Consider the following 25338-nt stretch of genomic DNA (forward strand, 5'->3'; position numbering starts at 1 on the left):
CCTAATCTGTTAACTTTATTTAATTTTCTAAGCATTTGGGGACCCCCTGAGGAGGCTTTGCGGACCCTCAGGGGTCCCTGGACCACAGGTACAGAACCACTGCTCTAAAGAGTCCAGAAGAGAGCAGCAGAGGATAAACACATGGGACTGCTTATCCTAACCATGCTGTATGGCCGAAGAGGTCCAGCTAGAAGCAAGACAGTATAACAACCCATAGAAACTGGCATTACAAAACCAGCGATGTGCAGCAGAAGAAAATCTCGAAGGGTTAGGAAGCATACAGTCCACCTTGGTATATGCTTCATGGCGGTAACCACGGAGCAGAAGTTCAGCAAGCAACAGGTATGACCAGCTTCTATCTGCTACAGTGACCCCTTTCTCTACCCTTTGCCAAGCCACAACAGCAGGGAGCAATGCATTACAGGCCCAGAAATCAGAGGAGAACAAGGAACCCAACACATCACGTACAGGGGTCTCTAAACACCACCCAGGAGAACAGATAGTACAAGCCACTGGTATCAGTGATGTTAAGGAATCGAGAAAGAAGAGGCAATCAATGATTGCGAGAAAGAACACATTCAACCTACAGAACAAGACATGGGCAGCAGTTCATGATTCAAGGAAGATTTGGGAGAGGGTGAATATTGCTGGGGCTCAGGCAGGTCCTAACAGTTCAAACACTACAGAAGATCCCTGTAAACTCTCTGGCTATCACCTGAACGCACATGATGGAAGGCTGCAGACACCAGACTACGTAGGGTCTGGATGGCCATGGAGAACAGGTCAAGTAGAGGGTGGATGGGGACAGCTGAGAGGACTGCTAAATGTAGCCCCAAGCTGGCAAGGCATGACAGGTGAGCAGCTGGCCTCTGCTTCGGAGGCAGGCGAGGAGTGGGAGGAGAGGGACAGAAACCTGCAAAGAAAGGCGGTAGCAGCAAACAAACCCCAAAATATATTCCTAAACACCGACGTAATGTCTGCCCTAAGGAGCAGGGCCTATCACTGAGCCTCATCAATGCACTTACAATGAAGGACAATCCAAAAGCAATAACGTCGCCACACACTGTCACAGCACAGGGAACAATCTCCGTTTTTGGGGCTGAGTAGGAACTATCACAGATGCGCCCTCGCATTTGAGGCCCCATTCAGCCCCGTCAGGAGAGGTCTGTGGCCCTGGAAGCTTCTTTCTCGATCATTAGACCTTCAAGTAAAAAACATAGTGTTTTTTAAAAGTCAAATGACCAAATTTGAAAGGCTGAATCATACTGGCATAAACACAATCCAATACTTTTTTATTTTTAGATGCTTCATTAATGCCAGAATGAGGCCTGTTGCTGGACAGTTAACAATACTTCAACTTCCCTGCAAAACGGTCCTCGAGGCGCTGGAATTATCGTCACAAAGAAAAAGCCAAACTCATATTCTGACTTCCTTCCGATCTGCAAGGCACCTTGCCTTATGTGGTTACCACATACCAAAAATGTAGTTGATAAAGGAAAATTAGCTTTTTTAGGATCAATCCAGCAAAAAACCCTGAAGTCCAAAAATATTGCAGCAAGGACCACACCAGCTAAACACAATATCACCCATAAGGTTCTACTGCAGTGTTATGTCTGTCCAAGCGAGCCACAGTTCCAGCGTGGCTAACGTGAAAAAGCCGAGTCCAGAATCGCAGGGAATAATACCCGAAAGGAAGTGGTTCTTACCCTATGATTCGAGGACTACTGAGGGTCCACGAGGCCTACCCAAAGGGTCAGCAACTGTTTTACAAAACTGTTTTACAAAATTAAATGGTATTACAATTGGTACATTAAAATGAATAAAGTATATACAAAGAAGTCAAATTGAAAATTTGAAAACTTTTTCTCCATTTGGTAGCTAAACAAAATATTTTAAAATTTGAGCATTTGTTTGGTGTGTACTCGTTTCGGTATTTTTGTGTATTGCTTTGAGGTTCAAATTACAGAACCCAATTACAGTATTGAGTCTGTGGGGGCAGGGTGTGCGGGGGACATTGCACAGTAGTCAAAAATAGTTTTAAAAAAAAAACGCTGTTCTAGCCAGAAGAGTGTGGGAAATGTGGAAGGTCCAAGGAACGGAGGTCAAGCAGAAAGTGTGCACCACATCTCCTTCGCCACACATGAGCCTTAAATGCAAAACTCGGAATACTTCTTTTTGGGGGGGTTGGGTACTCGGCAATTCCTTTCTCCTTATGTCCTACTATTCTGTAACTGCCCTCAGTCTGAAAAGAAATCTAATTAATTCCATCACATAGCACCAGGAGAGTGATATGCGTCAAGAGCCTCGCAGAGATGCCTGAATAATGTTTTTAAATAGTTGCACAAATATGGGGGTACAATAACTGCAGAAAGTCGAGAAAACGAACTGCTTGGCCTAAACAATATTTACCTCTCAGTCTCTTCTAAGTGTCGTATCATTAGCTACTTTCATAAAATGGATGAGCTACATACTCAAACTGAAGAGACGTGTAGCCATTTTAAAGAACGAGCAACAAGTTCCCACTCTAGTTTCTGTTGACGGCCCTACCAACGGGTGACTAAAATCACGAAGAAAATAAATTAAGAAGTGAGAGTTCTGCTGTTCCCTGGCTGTCGGTGTACAACTGCCCGAGAGGAAGAAGACGTGCATAACTGCTGACTGACAAGACCGACGAGTTAGAACAGCAGTGCCCGTAAAACGCCCACAGAACCATGCGAGTTTAGTTTCAGTGTCTAGTGCCTGCCCGCGGCAGAAACTGCTCCGACTTCAGAGAAAAAATACTTAAAGAGGTAGTGCGGCCCGCAGATGCTTTTTAAACAGGGTGACCAGATTTTCACAACCCAAAACCAAACCGGGACGGGCACAAACAGAGAAATAGGGCTACATGTTGACTGTCATTTATTTATATATATATATATATATATATATATATATATATATATATATATATATATATTAAAATCTCGCTGAATGTGTAGTTTAGCGATATCGCTCATATAAAATAAACTCCCACCCCCCCATTGCTGTCAGAAGCTCCAGGGTCTGACTGTTCACGAGCTGGGCCCTACCCTGACTGCAAATGTGAAGTTGTGTCTCTGGTGAAATACGAGGGCCGGATAAAACGGGAGCCTGCAGAACTCTGTTATTCTGTTCATCTGTTCCTCTCTCAAAAACCGGGAAATGTCTTTGTATTGACAAAAAGTGTCGGACACCGAAGCAGTCCTTAAAAAAACAGGACTGTCCGGGCAAAACCAGGACGTATGGTCACCCTATCTTTAGAAGAAAAAAAAAGGCCCAACCCCACTCGCCAAGGACTAGAGCGTGCCGCGTCTTAGGAATTAGGGCCTGATTTAGAGTTTGGCGGAGGTGGTTACGCCATCACAAACGTGACAGATATGCCGTCCAATGTACTACAATAATGGGGATCGTAATACAGCGTGGATGGTATATCAGTCACGTCTGTGATGGAGTAACCCATCCGCCAAACTCTAAATCAGGCCCTCAGTGATTAATGAATCCTTGGCAGGGATCTGCGTTTGCCCCCCTAGTCACAGATTCGAGTCTGAAAATAGATCACACACTTTCAAACAAACCAATGCATACAAGTAAATGAAATGTCTTTATTTGGTTCCAGCACATGATTGTTACCCATTCTGGTGGAAACTGTCAGGCAGGGGCGGCCGCCGCAAATCTCAAGACGGGTGCGAACGACGACGGGAGACATAATAAAATAATAATTTAAAACCAAGAAAACGTACCTGTCCCGCCGTCACCTTGCTCCTCCTTTCTCCTGATGGTGTCCCAGCAGTCCCTGGGACACCAGCACAGGCTCCCCCATGCAATCCTGGTGCTGCTCTCATGCTATAACTAGCACAAAAGAAGCGACAGGATTGGTCTGAGCGGCTTGGTTTGCCACTGAGACAGGGCATGGGAATCTATGCTGTTTCTCCAACCCGGCTGTGCAACACAGCCAGGTTGGAGAAACCCAAGTGCGCATGTCAGTTTAGCCGGCCTAAGACAGCCGGTCAAACTGACATGCATAAGCACAATCCAGTCCTCCTCCTCCTCCCCCCTCCCATGGCCCAACTCCGTCTCTTCCTGCACATGCTGGCTCAGCCAGCAGCTGAAAAAGAAAAAATAGTAATAAAATATGGTTTTATTTTTAAGCTGCTGGCCCTTAGCTAATGGAGTGATGCTCCTTCGCCATTGCGGAGGAGTCGCCCCTGCCGCCAGACAACCGTCAGAACTGAAAGCTTTCAGTGAGCCCTGGCACGGGAACACACCTTAAAATTAACCTATAATGCCACTGGGAGTCACAACAAGGAAGGCAGTATCCCGTTTACGGATAATTTTATTGAAACAGAAAGGTAACGTATGCCGGCCATGTAAGTTTGCTCACCTGGGCAGGTCATATGTATGATGCAACACGGATGTACACAGAGACACGCAGCAAATAGAGGTGCCGGCCCTCCCTGGCCATAGCCCTGACTTCAGGAACCATCAGACTTAGAGCTCCGCCTTTGGTTCTACATTATAGACAAATTACTGTGCTGCAAGTCGGCTGTTACTCTAGGTTACATCACTATTACTGTCCCTCCCCAAACCACCAACCAATCCAGCTGGACGCAGACACACACGGCTCCATCAGTGAACGGCATCCTTATATTAAACTTTAAAGGTCCACCTCAAATTTAACCTTGTGATCCTATCTCCAACAGGACTTGTAATACTGACAGCTGAGTGTGCCAGTCACATCTCCTCCTCACTTTCAGCTCCCTTCATAAGATTTCTGTCGCACCATCTTGATAACTTCTCTCAATTTGGCACCTGGTGGTAGAATGCAAAGGCCTAACTAATGATTTCTACAAGGAGAAACATGCCTTCCACTGGCTTGCCATTATGTAACCCCATCAAGGATATGTTCCTTTGTGGCAGTCTTTACAATAAAAAAATACAACCAAAAAAAAACAAAAAAAAACCAGCTCATCTTGTTTTCCACTCCAAAGTCCCTGTCATAAACGCATCCATTAAAACTTGGAGAACTTGAATGAATGAAATCATTGCAGGGCAACGTGGCTGTCAAGGTGCATCCTATGTGGACAGCCCCGTGTTCTCAACTACCCGCCCAGACAATCTGGAACCAGGCCCCCTCCACCACTGGGGGTCGGGAGTGTATTCCATGACTGTCTAGACGCGGTCTCATCAAACATTGGAACAGCTGAAGCGCCTTCCGAAAGTCAGGCAGAGCGATTCCTACGGGTCTGCTACAGTTATTTTCATTCACGAACAACTTCCAGAGTTTACGGAAAACAGTTCTTTCTGTCTGGCCTGCGGGCAGAGGCTGGTTTTATGCAGACGTGTGTTTAGCACCAGTCTAAGCCACGGGTTTGTGTTGTTACCATCCGCCAGCCGTGTCTGTCTCAGACTGCTGTCGGCCAAACACCAAGGCCCTGTATCAGTGGGTTTGGTGTGAGCTGTGAGTATAGAGGTGTGATCGAACCCCTGCACAACTGACAGGGACTTTGTTAGCTGCCTGGTTCGGTGGGATGTTACGTTGCAAACTCCGCTTAATTATCCCATTTTGTTATTAAGCGAGTGTATTTTACCCGTATTGCCTTACACGTAATACTCCGTGGAAGGAGGGACGCCATTTCCCTATGCCGAAAGGGTGTCTGCTAGAAGATCTGGGTATTACAGTATGGGCACCGATCCAGACTTTTGATTTTAGCCTAAAATCACTGCTATCAAGTGTGCTAGTCTCGTTAGTTTAAGTGAGGTAAAATAAGACTACAACACCCAGAATGCATCAGACTGTCTAGTGAAACCCTGACTGGAAACACTGTCCGTAAGCGATATACAGCAAGTTATTCACCACCAACTGGAATTTCTAGTCTAACCCTTCTCATAACTATGAGGCTGCAAGTCCCAGCATGCTTTGCGCACTTGACTGAAAAAGCAGAACTGGGTGGAAGTCACCTTGTCACTTGAGAACTTAACAGGGCCATATCCATTCTGTGGTGGTCGCAGGGGTTTACAGGTGGGGGTCAAGCAGGAGTTACTGCAGCAAATGACTAGCAGGACTGATCCTAAATATATAGTCTATACAGGAAGCTGAAGCAACAGGTGTCGTTTCCATCACTTCACAGTCACGTGAAACCGGGGTGTTTTTCCCGTCACCTGTGAGGCTTTTACTACAGCACTATAGACTACTCCCACCACCACAGACGCTGGAATGTATAGTTATTTACTTAAATTGCATTTCAGGGCTTAATACATCTCCCTCTCTTCCTCCAGACTAACAGAACCCCCTGCCCCGCACGCCTATGGACCACCTCCCAGGCTCAATTTCTGCTTGCTATCTACAACAAAACAAGTCACCAATTCACCTGAAAATAGATCCTGACACTATAAAAGGATGAAATAACCCAGCCCCTTCCTATGTTCAACCAAAGGTACTCACAATTCTAGCGCTGCTAACTTTAACTCTAATTAGAACACTGGATTTTTGGGTGCTCCATTGAAGACAACGAAGTGGCGAAGGGCAATTAATGGGCGGTATAAATATTCTGCTCAAACATTCAAACTTTGTCTTTTTGTCTCCACCTTTTAAATTTACAATCTATCCTCGGTGATAGTAATGTTGTAATAGCCTTCTAGCCCTTCTGCCGTAGGCTATACCGGTTGTTAAAGGCCCCCTCTCTCCAAGGAAAGAGGGGGCCTCCAACAACCGGTATAGCCCTCGGCAGCGGGATATCAGCCCATTATAAGACATGGAAAACTTATCAAGTGAATAAAAACTGGCTCATGAGCGAGTAACTCATCCAATCCAGGTTTTCTTTGCAGTCTATGATAGTAGTCTTTTTGTATCCCAATGCACAACCAGAACTACAAGTCCCAGAATGCAATAGGATAAACCGGAAGGAGTTACTCACACAAGGACCCTGGGGAGGTGACAGCTCTTATTACATAACCTGTTCCACGGGAGCGTCGCTGCACAGCGTGGTGCACATCTGCCAACAATATGTCACCAAAGAAGAAACATCAGATGCCATGTCAGGGCCGGCCTCTCCCCCGCGAACAATACCAGTTGGCTGCCATCCAGCACATTCCGGAACTCTAGGTCCCACCCGCACTGCCGCTTCCCGGCCGCCCGCGACCTCCAGCCCACGCCTTCACGGCGCTCTCAGGCAAACAGGTTTCAATTCCGTTTCTCCACGTTTAAAGGACTGCAGCCCTTCCTTTCTCACCAACATAATGTCTTTTGAAATCAGGCTCTTCTCTGCAATATGCAAGTTGCACAGATGCCACTGTTCTCTTTAGGTCTGCTTAGCAGCACAGCTGTCGGCTACCTTATGTGATTAAAAAAGAGCATTCCGAGTTCTACTGAGAGGGTCTCAGCTCCACCCACGTGCTAGTTCTCACAAGTTCAGGGTTCGGCCAAAGTTAGGTCTTCCTACTAAAAATACTGCGTGTACAGCACTTTTTGGCTTCTTGCAAAGCTTATTGGCTATGGGGCCAAGCCACTAGGCCTGGCATATTTATTGTGAAAAGCACGTTCGTTAATATCAACCCGTTTAAGGGTGACTTGGTATTATTTTGTATGAAAGGCGCTAGCGAAGGGCTTTGATACACAGAATTTCACAAATTACTGTAATTGTTCCCTCCGTGACAAACTACCGATATATTAGACGTGCTCTAAGGGAATCCCTGTTAGTCCCTCTTAGGAGAGATAGTATTTTGTTTAGCCAACTGTAATTTTGTATACCTTTGTTATGCCACGCTTGCGTGCCCGATGGCTGCCTTGTGAGAAAGCTTATGCTCAAAATAAAAGACCCGCGTTGGTTATGGTGAGGAGCTATAGGCCTGACTGGTGCACTAGAAAAGGTTTCTCCCAATACTATAGGTCTGCTCTGCTTATTATGAAAAGTCATGACTAAGGCAGTAGGCTTAACTTATTTACTGCAAAAAGCATTTATTAAAGCCAGTAGGTCTTTAACATTGGATTGTTTTCGCACTGTGCTACGGTTATAGACAAGTATCGTGTTACAAGTAATCTCCGAGTACCATAGTAAGCAAGGGGATTTGATGTTTGCCATCACTTCGACAAACTCTACTGTTCTGACTGCCATCATTTTTGTTAAGGCCTATTCGAGAAGGGATAGAACATGTCGAGCTAATGGTAATTCCTATAAGGCCTTATCGTTTCACTGGAAAACGTTATGCCAGGGTACATAGGTTTGATCTGTTAATGATGAAAAATAAGGGTGATATGGTGAAAAGCATATGCCAAAGGCAATAGGTGTTTAAGGATGGGTTCTTACTACATTTTTCTAAAACCTGTAGGTAGATATTTTGTTTACATGGAAACTCACAGATTAATGTACTAGGCAAGAGTATTGGTTTTTGTGACCCAAACCATGGTGACAGCCAACTTGCAATATGGTAATCCCCATTCACATCTATTTGAAGGGATTTTATAATGTGATAACTAATTTTGTACAGATTTGTAATTTTCATAGTATATATGATGGTTGCCTTATGGTAACGCTTATGTCCAACAAAGTAGGTCTGAGACGGTTACGTGACCAGCTAATGATATAGATTACAGGTCTGATGATTTATCATGAAAAGTTATGATAAAGACAATATTGATTGTGAGAACCATATGTTAAAGTTATAAGGCATTTAAGGGTAGATTGTTATCTCTTTTAAAGCCTACAGATAGGTCTTTTTTCTTACATGGATACTGACAGATTACTGCATTCCCCATGGTTTTGGTGTTGGCTGCCTCCTCGGACAAGCCTTGGGCACATGAGATTTACACTGTGAGAATTCTTGTTTGACGCTGTTAGGACAAATAGCACTTTGCAACTGTAATTTTGTATACTTTTCTAGTTTTAAAAAGTGTTTTTCTGTTAGTTTCCCACACATGGCCTCCATGAATGCACAAGCAAGCTTAGCAGTCACCGTCGGCAGACCAAAAGAAAAAAAAGGCAAGCTTAGTGGGTTGGTGCCCAGTATCTATTGGTTTGATGGGTGCTCTAAAAATATTGTTTTCTGGCAGAAGAGGAGAGTATAGAGCAGGACGCCAAGCATGGACTTCTCCATCTACACAGCTCTCGCCTCAAAATAAATTTATGAGTGAATATTTGCTGTGTGTTTAGAAACCAATACAAAGGTGTATACAAAACACAATGACAGGCTGACTATAACTGTATGTAACTAATGGGTACCTGAAATAATTTAAAGGCATCAAAAAGATAATAAGAAAACAATCTGAGAACTAACGACTGTAATATCATTTAGAGCTCTAAATGTTATTACAGTCGTTAGTTCTGCTGCTTACAGATATGTTGCTGAAGTCAGTCCTGGATTACATCAGATTGCATCAGGGCGTTTTAGAGTCAAGTCAATAAAGCATAGGATATGACAAAATCTTCAACTGAGGGAAGCAAGCGCTTGAGACTAAACAACCTGGGGATCAAGGGATAGTTTGCAAAAGGTGCTTCTTTCTCTCAAGAGATCAATTTTCTAAAAGATTAAACCGTGGCCCAGAAGTTACATTTAAACCCCATCTTAAAACACAGCAATCTGATTTTGCTGGATAATCTGTTTTATGTGATAGTCTCTCTAAACATAAAAACACCGAAAAATATTCCACATTGCTTTGATGTTGACAAATACTCTACTAAGACTTTTCTTCATGTTTTCCCAAGCTTGGGAGCAAAGATGAGCAGCATATTTTAGGTGTCCTATGTGAGAAGCAAGCATTGGACTAGCTACCTCACATATGTAAACTTGTATTCACGAGCTCACTCTTATGGAGAAGTGGCCAATGGACTACCACAATGATTAAGCCCTGCGTCTCATTTTCTTTAACAGTGACAACCCAGGGGGTGCTTCAACCAACTATAGGGAATAAAGATACTCCCAACAAAAAGACAGGAGTATCAAGCTATGCAGAACTATCCCACCCTGTCCTGCTGCCCAGCTCCCCTTAACCCCACACTGCTGATTTAGTGTTGGGAAACACAGCCGGCCAGTTCTCTCAAGTATCTTTAGAGTGCTGAATGGGAAGGCTCCTAGTTAGGTTGTCATGGCGAGATACGATTCAAAGATCGATCGTCTACTATGTAGGATAATGACACTTGGGTCACGTTGGACCAAAGTCACAGACATTGCTTATTGCTAAATTTCAGTCCGGCATACCCTAAAGGAAGGTCAAAATGTCTTCTAGAGCTAGAGTCCATCAGCCGTCTCAGTCAAAGCAGATTTGGAAAAAGATCCAAAGGCAATTTTTGAAATTTTGACTACGAAGTACATCTTTCTTGATACTGGATTTATCAGCTTCCGATCTGGCTTAGGGTAGGGTTCACCATAATGACATCTACCATCTTTTTGTGTGCACCAGTGACACACCCCAAGCAGACGCTCTTAACACATCAGTTTTCAATAGAGCAATACAGCTCAGACAGCTGTCTCCAGTGTACTTGATCCAAACCATAGATCAATGGCACTCCTAGTGACAGTTTAGAGAATTGTGGTGTGGAAGTACACAGCATGATCTGGTCTAACTGCTGTTTACCTCGTTAAACCCACATGCAATAGGGGGTTGGGATCGTGGGTGAAAGAGGTGTAACCAGGTAGGCCAAAGATTTTAGAATTACAAATAATTTCAACAAGGACGGATACCCAGAGGATTTGACAACATATGTGGTATTTAAAGTTCAATCTACATAGCACCATTGTCACAATAAACATGCGCCTGCCCTTCACACCCTGAGGTGCTCTTACAATATGCACCATTGTCACAATACGCATGCGCCTGCCCTTCACACCCTGAGGTGCTCTTACAATATGCACCATTGTCACAATACGCATGCGCCTGCCCTTCACACCCTGAGGTGCTCTTACAATATGCACCATTGTCACAATACGCATGCGCCTGCCCTTCACACCCTGAGGTGCTCTTACAATGTGTGCATCATGCCAAACTGCTGCAATCGCCGCACTTTTAAAAAGCCAAATATTATAGGTGTTTTACTCCTTAACTTAACCAACAGGACAATCAAAGGTTCTGTATTTTCTATTTGTCTGATTACTACTTTATCCCATTTGTAAAGAGCCTAAACCAGCCTGAGTATCCAAGTAAACACAGTTACCAAAACACCGAAAGCGTGCAGTGTCAATAAAAAACAAAATACACCTTGGAGAGGGACAAAGACTGTGTTGTAGCATTTCCTGCTCTCTGGACATAGAGCAGGAAGAGAAAGAAATGTTTAAATCAAGTATTAAAAATAAATATACAGCCCAGTTGCAGGTCTCCATGGCACCTGTAAGTTTGCCAGCTATGAACGAATGACACGTCCTTAGTGGAAAGCGCCATTCGTTTTGCTTACTTAGTAACTACTGCTTTGTGGAAATGTTTCTCTTCCCCCTTGCCCAGGTGAAGAGAGATTTACTTTGGCTTAAACTATTTTTTACAATAATGTTAGTGATTTTCTTTTACCATTCAAATAAGTGTTATAAAAACAACTGCGTCCATTTTGTGGTTCCAGGAGCGTGTGAGACAAAGCCAATAAAAAGTAACGGGTACAATGGACAAGAAGCTAAGCTCAAACAAATTTCTAATTAAACTCTGGAGACAAAAAAAATCTTAGCACAGTGAATCAGAGTTAAAATTAAGTTTCTATTGTTGTTACAAAGGGTTTGGGCAGCTGTTGCTTAGAAAAACATTCTGTGATGTTTTGCTGCATTAACTGGGATTTGAGCAGACAATAGGCCTATACGAACCAGAGATGTACATATGGTCATCTAAAAGGACATACTTAGGCTATTACTGATGACGCGCAGCTTTTTCTACTTCTTAATTGGGACAAGTCCCTTTTTACATAATCAATTTAGTTTTGGACTAGAAGTTTTACTCTTAAATTTCAATGATTTGTATTTCTAGCACTAGTACTGAAGGATATTTACAAAGCTTACACCTGATGTTTTGCTGATAGGTGCTCTAAAACATTTTGTGGAGCGCGTGCAGGATTTTTAAACCAGTTAAACAAATCTGCCCACAAAGGGATAGAAAAAAATAAAAACGAATCGGCAGCACCTAAGTGCAAAATTTGCACCAATTCTGAATAAAGTAGGCAGTGCGTTGATTATAAGCAGAGATGATGTGCTGGGTTTCTCTTGTTTACTAAAAATAAGTTATTGCACAGTGAACCGCTTTATTATTCTACATCATGGTGCTGCGAGAATCAGCAGTCCAAAACTGACATAGATGTGAATTCCAGCTAGGTGAACCACTTTAAACTTGCATTTTAGCAGCATTTCTGAAATTGCACTGCACACAAGGAAATTGCAAATGTTGTGAGAACAAAATTGCTATGTACTCGGAGGGCCTAACTCGAAAAAGATGCCATTAGCTCCAATTACACTTTTTTGTGAAGGAAAGCGACCTGTAATACCAGCTGTTCAGGTTTTGCGAGTACACCTTTTGGCTTTCATATTTTCTACCCTGATAGTAAACCTGAAGATAACTAACCAGAGGTGCCGCCACCCTCTTCCGCCATCAAATATATGTGCAGATCAGCAAGGATTCAGATTTTTTTTTTTTTTTTAGCAAAGTAAAACAGGGTACAGATCTTCAGCAGCACCAATACTGTGAAGTAAGAAAGGTGAGCCAACAACAAAATACATACTTCACTTGTATTACATTTAAGTTATTGTTTCAACAAAGCTGATGAGTAAATAAACAAGTTCTTGGTTTACTTCAAGAAAGAACGGTGCTCAATGTGTTTCTATAACCAAGGAGATGATGGCATACTTACTCAGTATCCAAATAGGCTTTCCGAGCTGCGATCGAGGACGAAGGTTTTTGGACATGAAAGATCCTCTGTCTGCAGCCGAATAGTTATGCGATGTGACACAGTTCAGAGTTATGAATACAAAGTAACTGCCATTTCTTCGGAAATGCAGAGTCAATTCACTAAAGAATCTTCAGCGCTGTTGAAATAATACCCTGAAGAGGATCTAACATTTCAATTATTGGAAGTAACATAAGCAGAAAACAGATTCCCGTAGGGGGAATCAGGATAACAGGCTATTCCTTTTCCCCTGAACTTTCACTGTGTGTGTGTGGGGGGGTAGGAGGGGGCAAAAGGGATTCTCTTTTGCTCCTAGACCGAGAAACTGGAAAGATGGCTCTTTGAACAAACCATCAATCCACATGATCCCCGATTTTTTTTTCTACCCCAAATCTGTTTATTATTATTTTCAGCATATTATAACATTTGACTTTCAACAACTTTAGGATAACAACTTTGTGCAATTACAATTCACTTGAATACGCACATCCGAAGAAGCTAGGTGTCAAATCGGTTTATAACTAGAGCTCAAGCTAACAGATTGAGCCATAGTTTGCCCAAGCTCACACAACACATAATTGACGGACATGTAAATCTCAGAGAGAGGGTTCATATGTTAGAGGCTTGAAGCCTGCAAACCATTAGAAGGATAACAGATAATTCCATACCTCTGCAAACCATTCCTGAGGATCAGCTTGTTCATTCCTACGTTTTACTTTTTTTGTTTTTTTGCTGGTAAGTATATAGCTTAAACAGATCACAGATAACAGTGCGAACATTAACAACCGCTGGAGTACTATTTATACAGTCAATAGATTGCAATTAAAGCCCGCCGAAGTCGGTACGGGAACCTCCCTGCATCATCCAATCCCATCAGTGGAGAACGGGATTACATGCAGGCCACAGATACATGTCGCCCTATCCACATGATCCCTGATACAATCTATACAATTTCTAAGTCTCACATTCTATCAGTGCAATGGATCACAATGTCGGAGATTGATTGTTCAGCTCTGTACAGCACACGCCCATTGGGTGCAGGACTTCTCTTGTATCTGCGCTTGGATACATGTGCTATGGAAAAACAGTGCAATGGCACGTAGGACCAGGAGATACAACGCAAAGTCTATACAGAGTGCAACAACTCCCAATTGCAATCAAAATGATGCAACTGTGAAGCGCTCGAGAACAACCGCTTATGTTACTGAACGTAACCATGCCAGAGCAAGCAGTCAACTCACATCTGAAAGTTGTGCAACAACAACACAAACTCATTTCGAAAACTGCAAGGCCGCTCACAAAGATACCAACCACATTCAGCTACCAAACATTCAACTGTAGAACGCCAGGATGGTGTGATCATATATACTTCAATTTCTATAAACATATTCTGTTCCAGTCATTTTAGTAAATGTCCTCGCCATTTCTCAATATGAATGTGGGCACAAGCCGAGCAATTCTATAAATGTGGCGAATGTATCTTCACCGAGGATCACTCTGGTGTTCAAACACTGCTCCTCCACGCTGAACTTTCATTCTGAATTTACAGAAACCGCCACACTTTTAAATCCAATTTTAAAGAAAAAGAAAACACAATCTCGAAGGCTCGAACAGCCAGTTAAAGCACTAGCTGTATGTACATTACACAAACTTCAGGGGCTCTAGGGTCTCGATCCCGCAGCCTAACTGACTTCATAGGTCACAAAAAGGAAACTACTTACCACAGGGTACCGACGATGGAACATAGAACATTATACATTTTATTTTTTGGATAAAAGGTAACTGGGCACAGTATTCCATGACTTGTTTTAAATAAAAAAAGAAAATGCATATCTATCAGCACAGTAGTGCAAAGCGCTTGTATTAATGATTCCTGAAGGAGTCACTAATACAGCTGATCAATCTTTTAAACAGATGCCAAGAGCTGGCACAGGTCCGTTTCAGAAAATTTTCAGAAATTAACAGATTTTTCAATGAAGCACTTTGGATTTATCCATCAATTTTTTTTTTTTTTTGCCGCAAGGCCATTTACGTTGTATTTTGCTAATTGACTACCACTCAACGTTTTATGGAAACGCACTTACTCCAGCGTTTTGCAGTTGGTTTATGTCATTTGCAGGATGGGAAACAACTTCTTAAGGGATCATGAAATGCCACAAATGTAAGAGTTTCTGAGTGTTCTCTATCTTTACTGTAGAGTGCGGGCAGAAATAAGATCCATCCATAGGCGAAAGCCCAAACGGATCCTAGGATCTTGGCATGCATGCCAGCAGGTACCTTTTCCCTGCATCTAGGTTCTACTTCGGTGGGCAAAAAATGTAGTCAACCAGGCCTGTATATATTTAGTATGGCACCAGGGCTAGAACCGGCTTTGGGGGCCTTTATCAAAGCACACCACCGAAAGGCCCTTCCAGATCTATACGTTTCCAAGTAGTAACCATAACACAGAACACAGCGATATTTGCTTGTGATAAGGAGTAAAACTCCATGTAGCACTGCCACACTTGGAGGATGTATGTATAAAAAAAAGTGCGCAACTCAACTGTGGCCCAGTGCCTTTACAGCAGTTTGAACTTCCTCAGGAAATGCTTGGGATTTTTTTTTCTTATTACAGGAAATGCTTTTTTTCTCTTTTACAGTTAAGTTGTCAGTTTTGCAGGCAGAGCAAGATTCATTGCTATTTATGAACAAGCACTGGCAAAGGCAACAGGCCTCGACTTTGGGACCTATTGACTTTTGTTATGCTTTTTGCTAATGCTGTGAAGAATCATCAAAACATAGAAGGAGAAAAAAATAGAAAACTGTGATAATGCCACTGCAGTGGCTTCATTCTGTAGTTGCTTGCGTGCATTATGACGTATGAATGTGCTTGCTTCACTGCGCATGTACGTTCCTGCAGAATGACACAGGTGCTGATTTCTTATCTTATTAAACAATCTAAGGCCGACTCCACTTTGATCGGTAAAAACAATAAAAGTACTAAAGTGTTTAAGTTGTAGGGGAGCGTCAACTATCAAATTATTGAGCCCTTAAACAAACAGAAGTTTACATGTTTTTTTAAGTTGTATTACTTTTAAAATGCCTTTTACGAGTATAGGAAAAATGAAGGAGTGGATGGGGGAAAAGTATTAGGGAGTGGGAGCCAGGGATAAAATACAAATAAAGCCTGGTGAGTGAGAGGAGGGGAAAAGCACTAAAAATGGGAGCAGAACAGAGCAGAGCACGAGTTGTAGGAGTCCCCATTTAGATTAAGAACGAGATGAGTATCATTAGCATGTAAGTAGAACCCACATCCTTCAGAAAGATCAAATCTGGCTGGTGGCTCAATGTTGAGGTTAAATAGCTGGGGAGATATGGTGGGAGCCGTGGGTACCTCTGCTGGGCAGGGTAGACGGGGGCATAGAAAAGAAAGGAAGAATAACTAACTGGAAGCTAATGGCAAACATGCATTTGCAACGCAACAGGTCTCACATTTGCTTAAGTTAGAGCTATTGGCATTGTGAATTCATAACTGGACTTTTCTTGCCACTTTAATTGGTCAACCCTGCCTCATAATTTTGTCTTTTCCTGCCACATAATTCCAGTGGCCCTCTATATGTGCAAAGCCCTTCCATTTACCTTCTTCCTCTATCTGCAGCAAAAAATGAAAATGTTGCCATTTAGCATCCTGATTTATATCTGCCATGTAAATTCCAACAGAATACCACTTTCACCACTGCTGGCTGGCTAACACAATTACAGAGGAGAAATAAACTAGAAGGGTCACTCAAACATATCAAGAGTGTTCAAACAGTCATAGTGTAATAAGGATGTTTAGTTGGCCTGGATCATGTTTATAACTGTAATAAGGAGAGATTGTTAAAATGTGTATAATTATCTTATTAACCTTTATCAGAAATAAACTTTTGGCATTAGACTGTGATGCTCAAAACATCCCCTAGAGGGCACCATAACCAAAAATGTTATTTGTAAGCAACATGGTCATGTAACCATATTGTTAGCCCCTAGAGGACATAACCCCATGAAAAAAACAGGAGAAATGAATGCAGTGTAACCATATATTTCAGTTGCCTCAGAGCCGTTGATCAGTGGATGACCTGGAGCCATCTCAAACTAAATACCTCCAAAACAGAAATACTCATATGTGGTGACTGGAAAAATTATGACCCTCTGTGCGTCTGGCCTGAAGATCTCGGACCACCTCCTCAATTATCCAAGGAAGTGAAAAACCTAGGAATCACCATGGATTCCAAGCTAACTATGAATACCCAAGTAGACAAATTAGCACGCACAAGCTTCATCACCTTAAAGACTTTACGACGCATCTTCCCCCACCTCGGATTTCCACACAAGGTGCAAGCTACTATCTCACTTGTATTATCCAAACTGGATTATGCCAATAGCCTCTACCATGGGTCATAGCTATCTGTTATGAAAAAACTACAACGTATCCAGAATTCCGCAGCCAGGCTACTACTACATATAAAGCCGCAAGCCCACATCTCCCCTGCCTTGAGAGCACTACACTGGTTACCCGTTGCCAGAAGATGCACTTTCAAGCTGCTTTGTATCACCCACAAAGCTATACATGGAACAGGACCGCTTTTTATCAGAAAGAAAATTACCAAATACATCCAACAAAGAATCCTCCGCTCAAGACTGGCACCCCGCCTTAGAACACCACCATACAAGAAAAAGACTGTAGGTGGTACATCCTTCTCCGTCCAAGCAGCCAAACTTTGGAATTCATTACCCCCAACTATAAGAGCCACAGATAACTTTCTTGTTTTCAGAAAATTACTCAAGAGTTGGCTCTTTCCTTCATAACCACCTTTTTCAAACAACTATGAACTGCATATGCCTATGTGGATAAATATTTTTTCAGATGATATGTATATTTCTATTTATTTATAGTTTTCTTTGGAAAATATGTATTGCTACTGTCATAACAATAAAATACACACACACTCTTTTAAACCTGTCTGACTAAGTATTTTTTACCCATGATTCTAATTATGTAGTGTATGTGCATATGTGTGTATTCATGTGTGTGTGTATAAATATATATATATATATATCTATATATGTGTATGTATGTGTATATGTTGTTTCTGTGCTTGGCATGTTTGCGGATCATTGCATGGCTCCTGGTTTTTGGGTTGTTATACTAGATATCTATGAATTTCTGCTTTAATTTTTCATCACTCTTATGTCATGTCTCTATCAAACTATCCTCCATTCTCACTCTGACTCATCCCAAATCCCTTCAACCACTTTCATCTCCTAAATATCTCTGCCTAAACTCTTCCCTCCACCTCCACATCTAACTCACCAAACCTCACTCTACCTCTGTGACCTCCCACACAACCCTACTAAATTCTCCTGCATTCATCTCACCCTGCTACTATGCTCTCCCTAACCCTTCCACATACTCTTCCCCCCTCCACCCCCCTTTGTTCATCCCAAGCCTTTGGATTGAGTAAATGAAGGATATACTCCCAATTAACACTTCTGGATTTCTTTCCTCCCCCCCCCTCCATTACTCCAGTCAATCTAACTAACAAACTCTCATATCCGCGGCTCAAATTAACTCATAATAATACTAAAACTGTACTCATTATTAAATGATACTAATCCATCACTAATTCTTGTTGGGTTCCGGAGTAGCGTGCTACTCATCGAAAAGCGCTTCGACGCCTCATCAGGGGTAGTAAGCGCTATATAAATACGATTACAATACAATACAATACAATATACTTAGCACTTAGAGGGCTTTTTACTGCTAGCAGACCTACAGCAATGATATTACAAACAAGGCCTTTATACAAAACTTCTTCCAGCTGTAAAACTAAAGTTATAGCCATGACAAAGCTTAAAAGACAGACTGGTGGGAGGGGTTATTATTTCAGGGTCCCACTAACCTAGTATGGAATATTGTAGTATTAGCTCTCCCCCTGTGCCAGGAGAGCCACTTCTGCTTTGAAGATTTCTGTTTTACGTTAAGGGGAGAGCCGCTAGAAATGACTGAGTAGGTAACTGCGAACAATCTGACCAGCTCTCCAATACCGCCGATCGTGTTCACGCTATTGTGTCTGTTCACGCTATGGCCGCCATGCAGCACGAAGGGGAGAAACGAAAGAAAAAAAATAGTTTGCCCACGTTGAAGTATATTGGCAATCATGCAATAATCCATGTAACAGGGGCAGTCTGCAAGGCGTGACACCAGCCTCAAGGTGGGACAAACAAAGCATTTACCAATGACATCAAGGGACTTATGAAAGGCAAGCCCAGGAACGAGATAAAGTGATGGGCGTGGTATAAAACCCCCCAATACAACAGGTCGAAGCGCTTGCGCACCTGACCTAAAAAGAAGATGAGACAGTAAAAGGCACAGGGGGTGAGCCTAATTGTCCACAGTCTGGCAAACAGGATGAAATAATATATGATGTCAGATGCTCCTGGCAGAACATGAACTTGGATCACACACGCCGGTTATCAACTTTCATCCTAAGGTTGTCCATGGCAGCCACAAAAAACACCTTGGTGCTAGTGCACGGATGAAAACCATCTCAAATGCATCAAATAAACTGGAGAATAAAAGGAAGTTGCAGAGGTGTTTGGACACATGGCCTTCTATAATCTTAATAGCGGATGGTGAATGGAGATGGGTCAGCATTAGGTGTCATTAGTAAAAGGATGGCCTGAGCCTGCTATTACTTGTCAGGAGCAACACTCAGAGAGGGAAACATTAAGAATCCTTGCGGACTTACAAACCTGGAGAAAAACCCTTGTCTACGTATGTACCATACCTATCTAAAGAAACTATAACTCATGCCCGAAAGTAACTATAACTCGCACACTGCCATGCAGCTTTCTCATCAATTGCTTTATTGCAAATGTTGCAGTGATACTATCAATGATGTCATAGAAGATGTCATGACTGATGTGATATGTGGGGTAATTAGTAGTGTATGGCAAGGGCGCAAATTATAGTTACCTTAGGGTACAAGTTATAGTTTCTTGAGATAACTATCACTGCTGAATTTCTGTGGTTTTTGTGTGTACAATCTGCACAAAACTATAATGTCCCTCTAACCTTTGTTTTTGTTGGTGAATTTCTAAGGTTTTTGTAAAAATTCTATTTCCTAACTATAACGTCCATGTAACCTTTGCTTTTTTCAGTGAATTTCCAGGCTTTTTTTTTACGTTAAGTTATATTTAATTACCATATGTTAATCCAACTGCTTCCGTGCATGGCCTTTTGCCGTGCGTGGCAGCGTGGGGTGGCTGGAGCCTGCAACCAACGCCTGCATGCAGCCAACCCCACGCTGTGGGTGTGTGGGTTTGTGATTGGTTGTGGTAGTGGTTTTGTGGGTGTGTGAGTGGTTGTATGAATGTGAATGGGTGTGCAAGTGGCTTTGGTGGTCTGAGTAGCTGTATGGGTGTGTGAGTGGTTGTGCAGGTGTGTGTGTGTCTATGTGTGGACTGTGAGTGGGTGTAGTGGTGGTTTTCTGGGTGCGTGAGTGTGAATGGGTGAGTGGTTGTGTTCTTCCCCCCCCTCCAAACACATCCTCTGGAAATCGAGTCCCGATACACAAATCGGCAGCCACAACATTTCTCTCAGGTTGTAGTCAGCAAATCACAGCATTGCTGTTGGCATGTGGATCCACGTCTCCACGTTTAATAAAAAAAAAAATATATATATATATATATATATATATATATATATATATATATATATATATATTGTAATCCAAAACTACTGAAAGGATCTACACCAAATTACAAAGAGAGATCTTGCTGAACCGAGATCTAACTTTCTGCCAAATTTGGTATAATTCCATCCAGCGGTTCGGGCCATAGCTGTGTCGAAAATCCCTATGGGAAATTGCATGGGGAAAACATGATTTGGAACACCCCTTTTTCTTGGCCCGCTTGATGAATCACCCCAAAACTTTCCAGCAGCATCTGCAATGAGTGGCAAACTAGTTTTGAAAATTTCATGAACATTCAGCAAATGGCACTAAAGTTATTAGCAAAGCAAAAAAAAAACACTTTTCCTATGGAAACTGGTTCCTAACTATAACTACCTGGTACATACACACACACACACATATATATATATATATATATATATATATATATACATACATATACACATACACACACACACACACACAAACACATGCATTTACACTTTTTTTTTTTTTTTTTTTTTTTAGAAACTTTCATGAAGACTCATCCAACAGCGCCAAAGATATAGCCAAGTCAAAAAACACTTTACCAATGGAAACTAGGTTTTATCTATCTACTGGCAAACACCAGTAGGATATATGTGACGACTGTGCTGCACAATATAGAACATGTAAATCTACACAAACACATATATATTTTCAGTGAAAAAAAAAAACAAAGGTCACAAGTAGTTATAGTTAGACTGACGTTTTACACATACAAAATCATAGAAATTCAGTAGTTATAGTTCTACTTATGTCAAGAAACTATAACCCGTTGCCCAAAGTTACTTTCCGGCACAAGTTATAGTTTCTTCAGATAAGCATAACTAAAATTATAACTGCTGAATTTCCATGGTTTTGTATGGGTAAAATGTCAACCTAAGAATAACGTCCCTTGAACCTTTGTTTTTTTCAGTGAATCTCTATGGTTTTTGTAACACATGTTAATACTTCTGTCAGGTTGCGGGCAGCCAATCAGAGCCTTGCTTTTCTTCTGGCTTCGAGGAGGATCCTGTGCGCATCAATCGAAAAAAGTAAAATGGGCAATTTTTGTTTACCTAAGAGACCCCTCCATGTGTCCTATGAGGTCAGGATATCTGTATCCTGACCCCTTATATGTTTTTACACTTCTTTTTTCCCCAAGCACCAACCAATGTAAGAAACAAAATTGTGGCCACAACTTTTATGTTAGGTTGTGGTCAGCCAACCAGGGCCTTGCTTTTCCTCCAAATCCGCAGAGGATCTGCACCTCTAGATACACAAATTTGGTTTTCCTATAATTGCTACCAAAGGACTGAAAGGATTTACAGCAAAAAACAAAAAGCGTAAGCTACCTTTCTGCCAAATTTGGTGTAGAACTGTCCAGCAATTCAGGCTGTAGTCATTTTCTAAGCTCCAATGGGAATTAACATGGGAAATGCACTTTTTTTGGACCCCTCCCCCCACCTTTTCTGAGTCCCCTCTTCAAGGATCATCCCAAAACTTCCCACGCACAGTAAGATTCCCCGGCATACCTTTTTTGAAAAAACAATTGTGAAGATTCGTCAAACGGTGCCAAAGATATAGGCAAGTCAAAAAACATGTTTTCTATGGAAACTAGGTTCTAACTATAACTACCTACTGGCGAGTGTGTATGTATATACATACATATATTAGGCTGACTGTGCTCCAGTTCTGATAAACAAGCTCTTAAAGATTTTTGCTGATAAAAAATAAATAAAAATAAAAAACACAACATGATTGAAAAAATATATATATTTTGACCAGAAAGATCAGCATTAATGTTTTTTTCTAGACAAACTAAACTCTTCCAAAGGTAGCAATGGCATTTGTCACACAGTATATGCCACACAATGCTATAATATAGAAAAGGTATAAGAGGAGAAGCAAATGTAATAAGTCATGTATTGTAGGAGAAAAACTGCTCAATGAAAATACAAGGTTCGTAAGAAAAGAGTGTTAGATCTCTGGAATTACGGGCAAAAATGTGCATCCTCCTAGTGTCGGTTGGAACGCCCTCAATCTGCGTAAATGCACACCCTCTGGAACTGTGGGTAAGCAAGTTATTGCTTCACCTTAAATAGCCTCTACCACTTCTCTTGTATAGCGCTTTGCTTTCCATACCGCCCAGTCTTTCACTGTTTCCGTGCTGCTCTAAATTGTTTGAAGCCCGCCACCTTCTTCTGGTCTTGCACTTCCTGTGACAGATGGGTTGACGAAGTCCTTTGTCACAACCTACCAGTGGAAGCCCACTCTGGGTGCAATTTAGAAGCCCAGAAGCCTTTTGGGTTACACACTACTTGATGGACCATAGGGAGTGTCATCCTGGAATTTTTCATGGAGAAAATATACAGTTTTCCTTAAAGTAGTATTATTCACGTTATTATTATTTTTATTAAACGCAGGTTCACTACAGTTTAGCTTAGCACTGATCATTTCGCTTCGAACGAATCCAGCATGAATGGGACTTCTGAACTTAATGGAGTAAAGCAAAATGGTGCAGATCTGTGGCTCAAAGCAACATACCTGAGCAGCAGCTCCATTTACTCTTCCAGGTACCTACTGCTGTGGGCTGGAAAGCGCTTGGTGCTATTTAGTTGGACAACACAAACTATTCATTCACAGCAGTCCAACAGCCCCTCGTCACCTTGGGTGTAAGCACGCCAAATGAAATGTAGGAATCCTGGAGTTATGGTGGATGCAGAGATTATTTGACTCCCATGATGGGCTTGTTGATTAGAAACCCTGCCACCCATTTCAACAATGTAAATGCATTATGGCATGTGTTCTCTTGAAGACAGATGCCAGAAGATGTGCACAACTGTTGCATCTCGTCTTGCAACCACACACACTGCTTTGACCTTTACCAATATTCCCGAAAATTGCAGCCTTATTGCCATGGGAAACCATAAAATATAACCCATCTCCCATGGTAATTAAGGCACCTTTTGTCAACATGTTGCTGAACAAAACATATCTGAACTGATGTGCCTAATGCAAATCTTTTTAAAGAGTAGCTCAGCTATAAGATTCATAAATACCGGCCCTCATATCTGTGCCCCTCTAGCATTACTCAGTAACTAGAGCCCAAATTCCACTGTTGCGCAAGAAGCAGGAGTGTGGAATGAAGGAGCCAGGAAGGTCCAGTGGCTTTAAAGTGCCCTCCAGCGCCTTTTTATGTACCAACAAATGACACCTTCAAGAAACCCCTGAAGGCTTTACCCTTCTTTTAAAGCACTCTGGGTGGGCTTCATCTGCCTAGAAGCCATCTCCATAACTTGTGTGAACTAGAGTAGTTTGTATTAATCAACACTGATGTTCCTTAAGTGAGCCCTCAGTTTCTCTCGATGATAAAAAAAAAACAGGCAGAAGAATCCACTGTTAAATTCAGTGGAACTATCAGTCTTCAAGTGAAGTACTGGACAAAGGAAGTGGGTGTGTAAAACAACGGCAATGCAGACCTTCTTCCCCAGTCACACTTCTGTAACTGTGATAAAAGGCAGTTCTCCGGAATTCCGTACTCTGTTCTATTTGTGTTCTAGTCCAGTTGATTCAATCCACACATAATTAACTCACAAGTTTCAATTACTGCTTATTACCAGAATATGATTAAGGCTATATCAAGCCCAAATTGCATCCACTAATAAAAAAATAAATAAACTGCACACAAAATAAAAATAAAAATGTATGCCTAATACACTTTTTGCAGGCCCGTGTGGTGAAGCGAAGTAAACAATTAGCGTCGGTGCGCTTGGAAATCGAAAGTTCAATTTATCTTTACAAAATCCAGTCCCTCACGCTGCAAGCAAACCAACCAGCACTCAAGTGCACAGAAAAAGGCAACCAACCCAAAACGTGGTCTGAAATGACTGCGATCTTTGAGACATGAAAGTACCAGTCACAATAAGGCGGCGTCGCGCAACATTGTTCCCTAACATACGAACAACTACAAACAAGCAAGACAAGCAAAAACTTGAAGCCAGCGACATTAAAGGGATTTTATTTGTCTTTTCTGCTGAGTGCTTGCTGTCATCCGGACTCCTTTTTCGCCCATTTCCATGTGGTAGTAATTTATATAGTCCACGTATTTACTATGTATTGTTGTACATGCAATGTGACACGTATAAGGAGATAAACATGACTGAAAGTACCAAAATCAAAAGACATAACGTGGACTCGATAGGCTACTCACAGACATTAAATACGAAACAAAGCGCAGGAGGCTGTGGATGAGTGAAATGATATGGGGTTCAGAGAAGAGTAAACCTCCATTCGGGAGGGGCAGTGGGGAAGGAAGTAGGCACATTCGGTCTGGGCGCTGGGGACTTTAAGCCCCGAATTCTTAAGTTTGCAGCTCATCCAGTCTAGGTTTTGCATTCTGAGATTTGGTGCGGAAGAGGAAATCACAGAGCGTAACGACAAGGGCAAGAACTATACACACGTAAGGTCCGGGAAAATAACTCACTTTAATGGACACCGGAGACCGTGTTGCGACTCCCGTAGCTTCTTAAAGTCAGACAAGGGCGGCGGCGCTCCCAGCTCCTGCCCGCCGCTGCTCCGAGGCCTGCGTCCGTCTGCACCTCCGGCCGGCCGAGCGCTCGTGGTCGACACCAGCGCGCGGAGGCGGGAGGAGGCCCAGGGCCGTGTCAGCGCTGAAGGGGGCGGGGAGGAGGAAGTGAGTTTAAAATAACACGCATCTGCTATCGGGCCGAATCTAACGCTCTAAACTTTAAAAGCCG

At 42.3% G+C, this 25338-nt stretch overlaps 1 protein-coding gene across 2 annotated transcripts in view; it reads right to left on the reverse strand.

Moving 5' to 3' along the window:
• The window catches only part of MAP3K14 (mitogen-activated protein kinase kinase kinase 14), a 110245-nt gene that overhangs the window by 73111 nt on the left and 11796 nt on the right, over positions 1–25338 (reverse strand). The window contains exon 1 of one of the 2 annotated variants that reach the window (XM_069237970.1): positions 25065–25190. The exons of the other annotated variant lie outside the window; for it this stretch is intronic. The gene's annotated coding sequence lies outside the window, so the exon portion shown is untranslated. Of the gene's footprint in view, positions 1–25064; positions 25191–25338 lie in introns of those variants that run through there. 2 annotated transcript variants of the gene reach the window in all.

The sequence above is a fragment of the Pleurodeles waltl genome, chromosome 6 (genome assembly GCF_031143425.1).
Source record: "Pleurodeles waltl isolate 20211129_DDA chromosome 6, aPleWal1.hap1.20221129, whole genome shotgun sequence".
Taxonomy (NCBI): Eukaryota; Metazoa; Chordata; class Amphibia; order Caudata; family Salamandridae; genus Pleurodeles; species Pleurodeles waltl.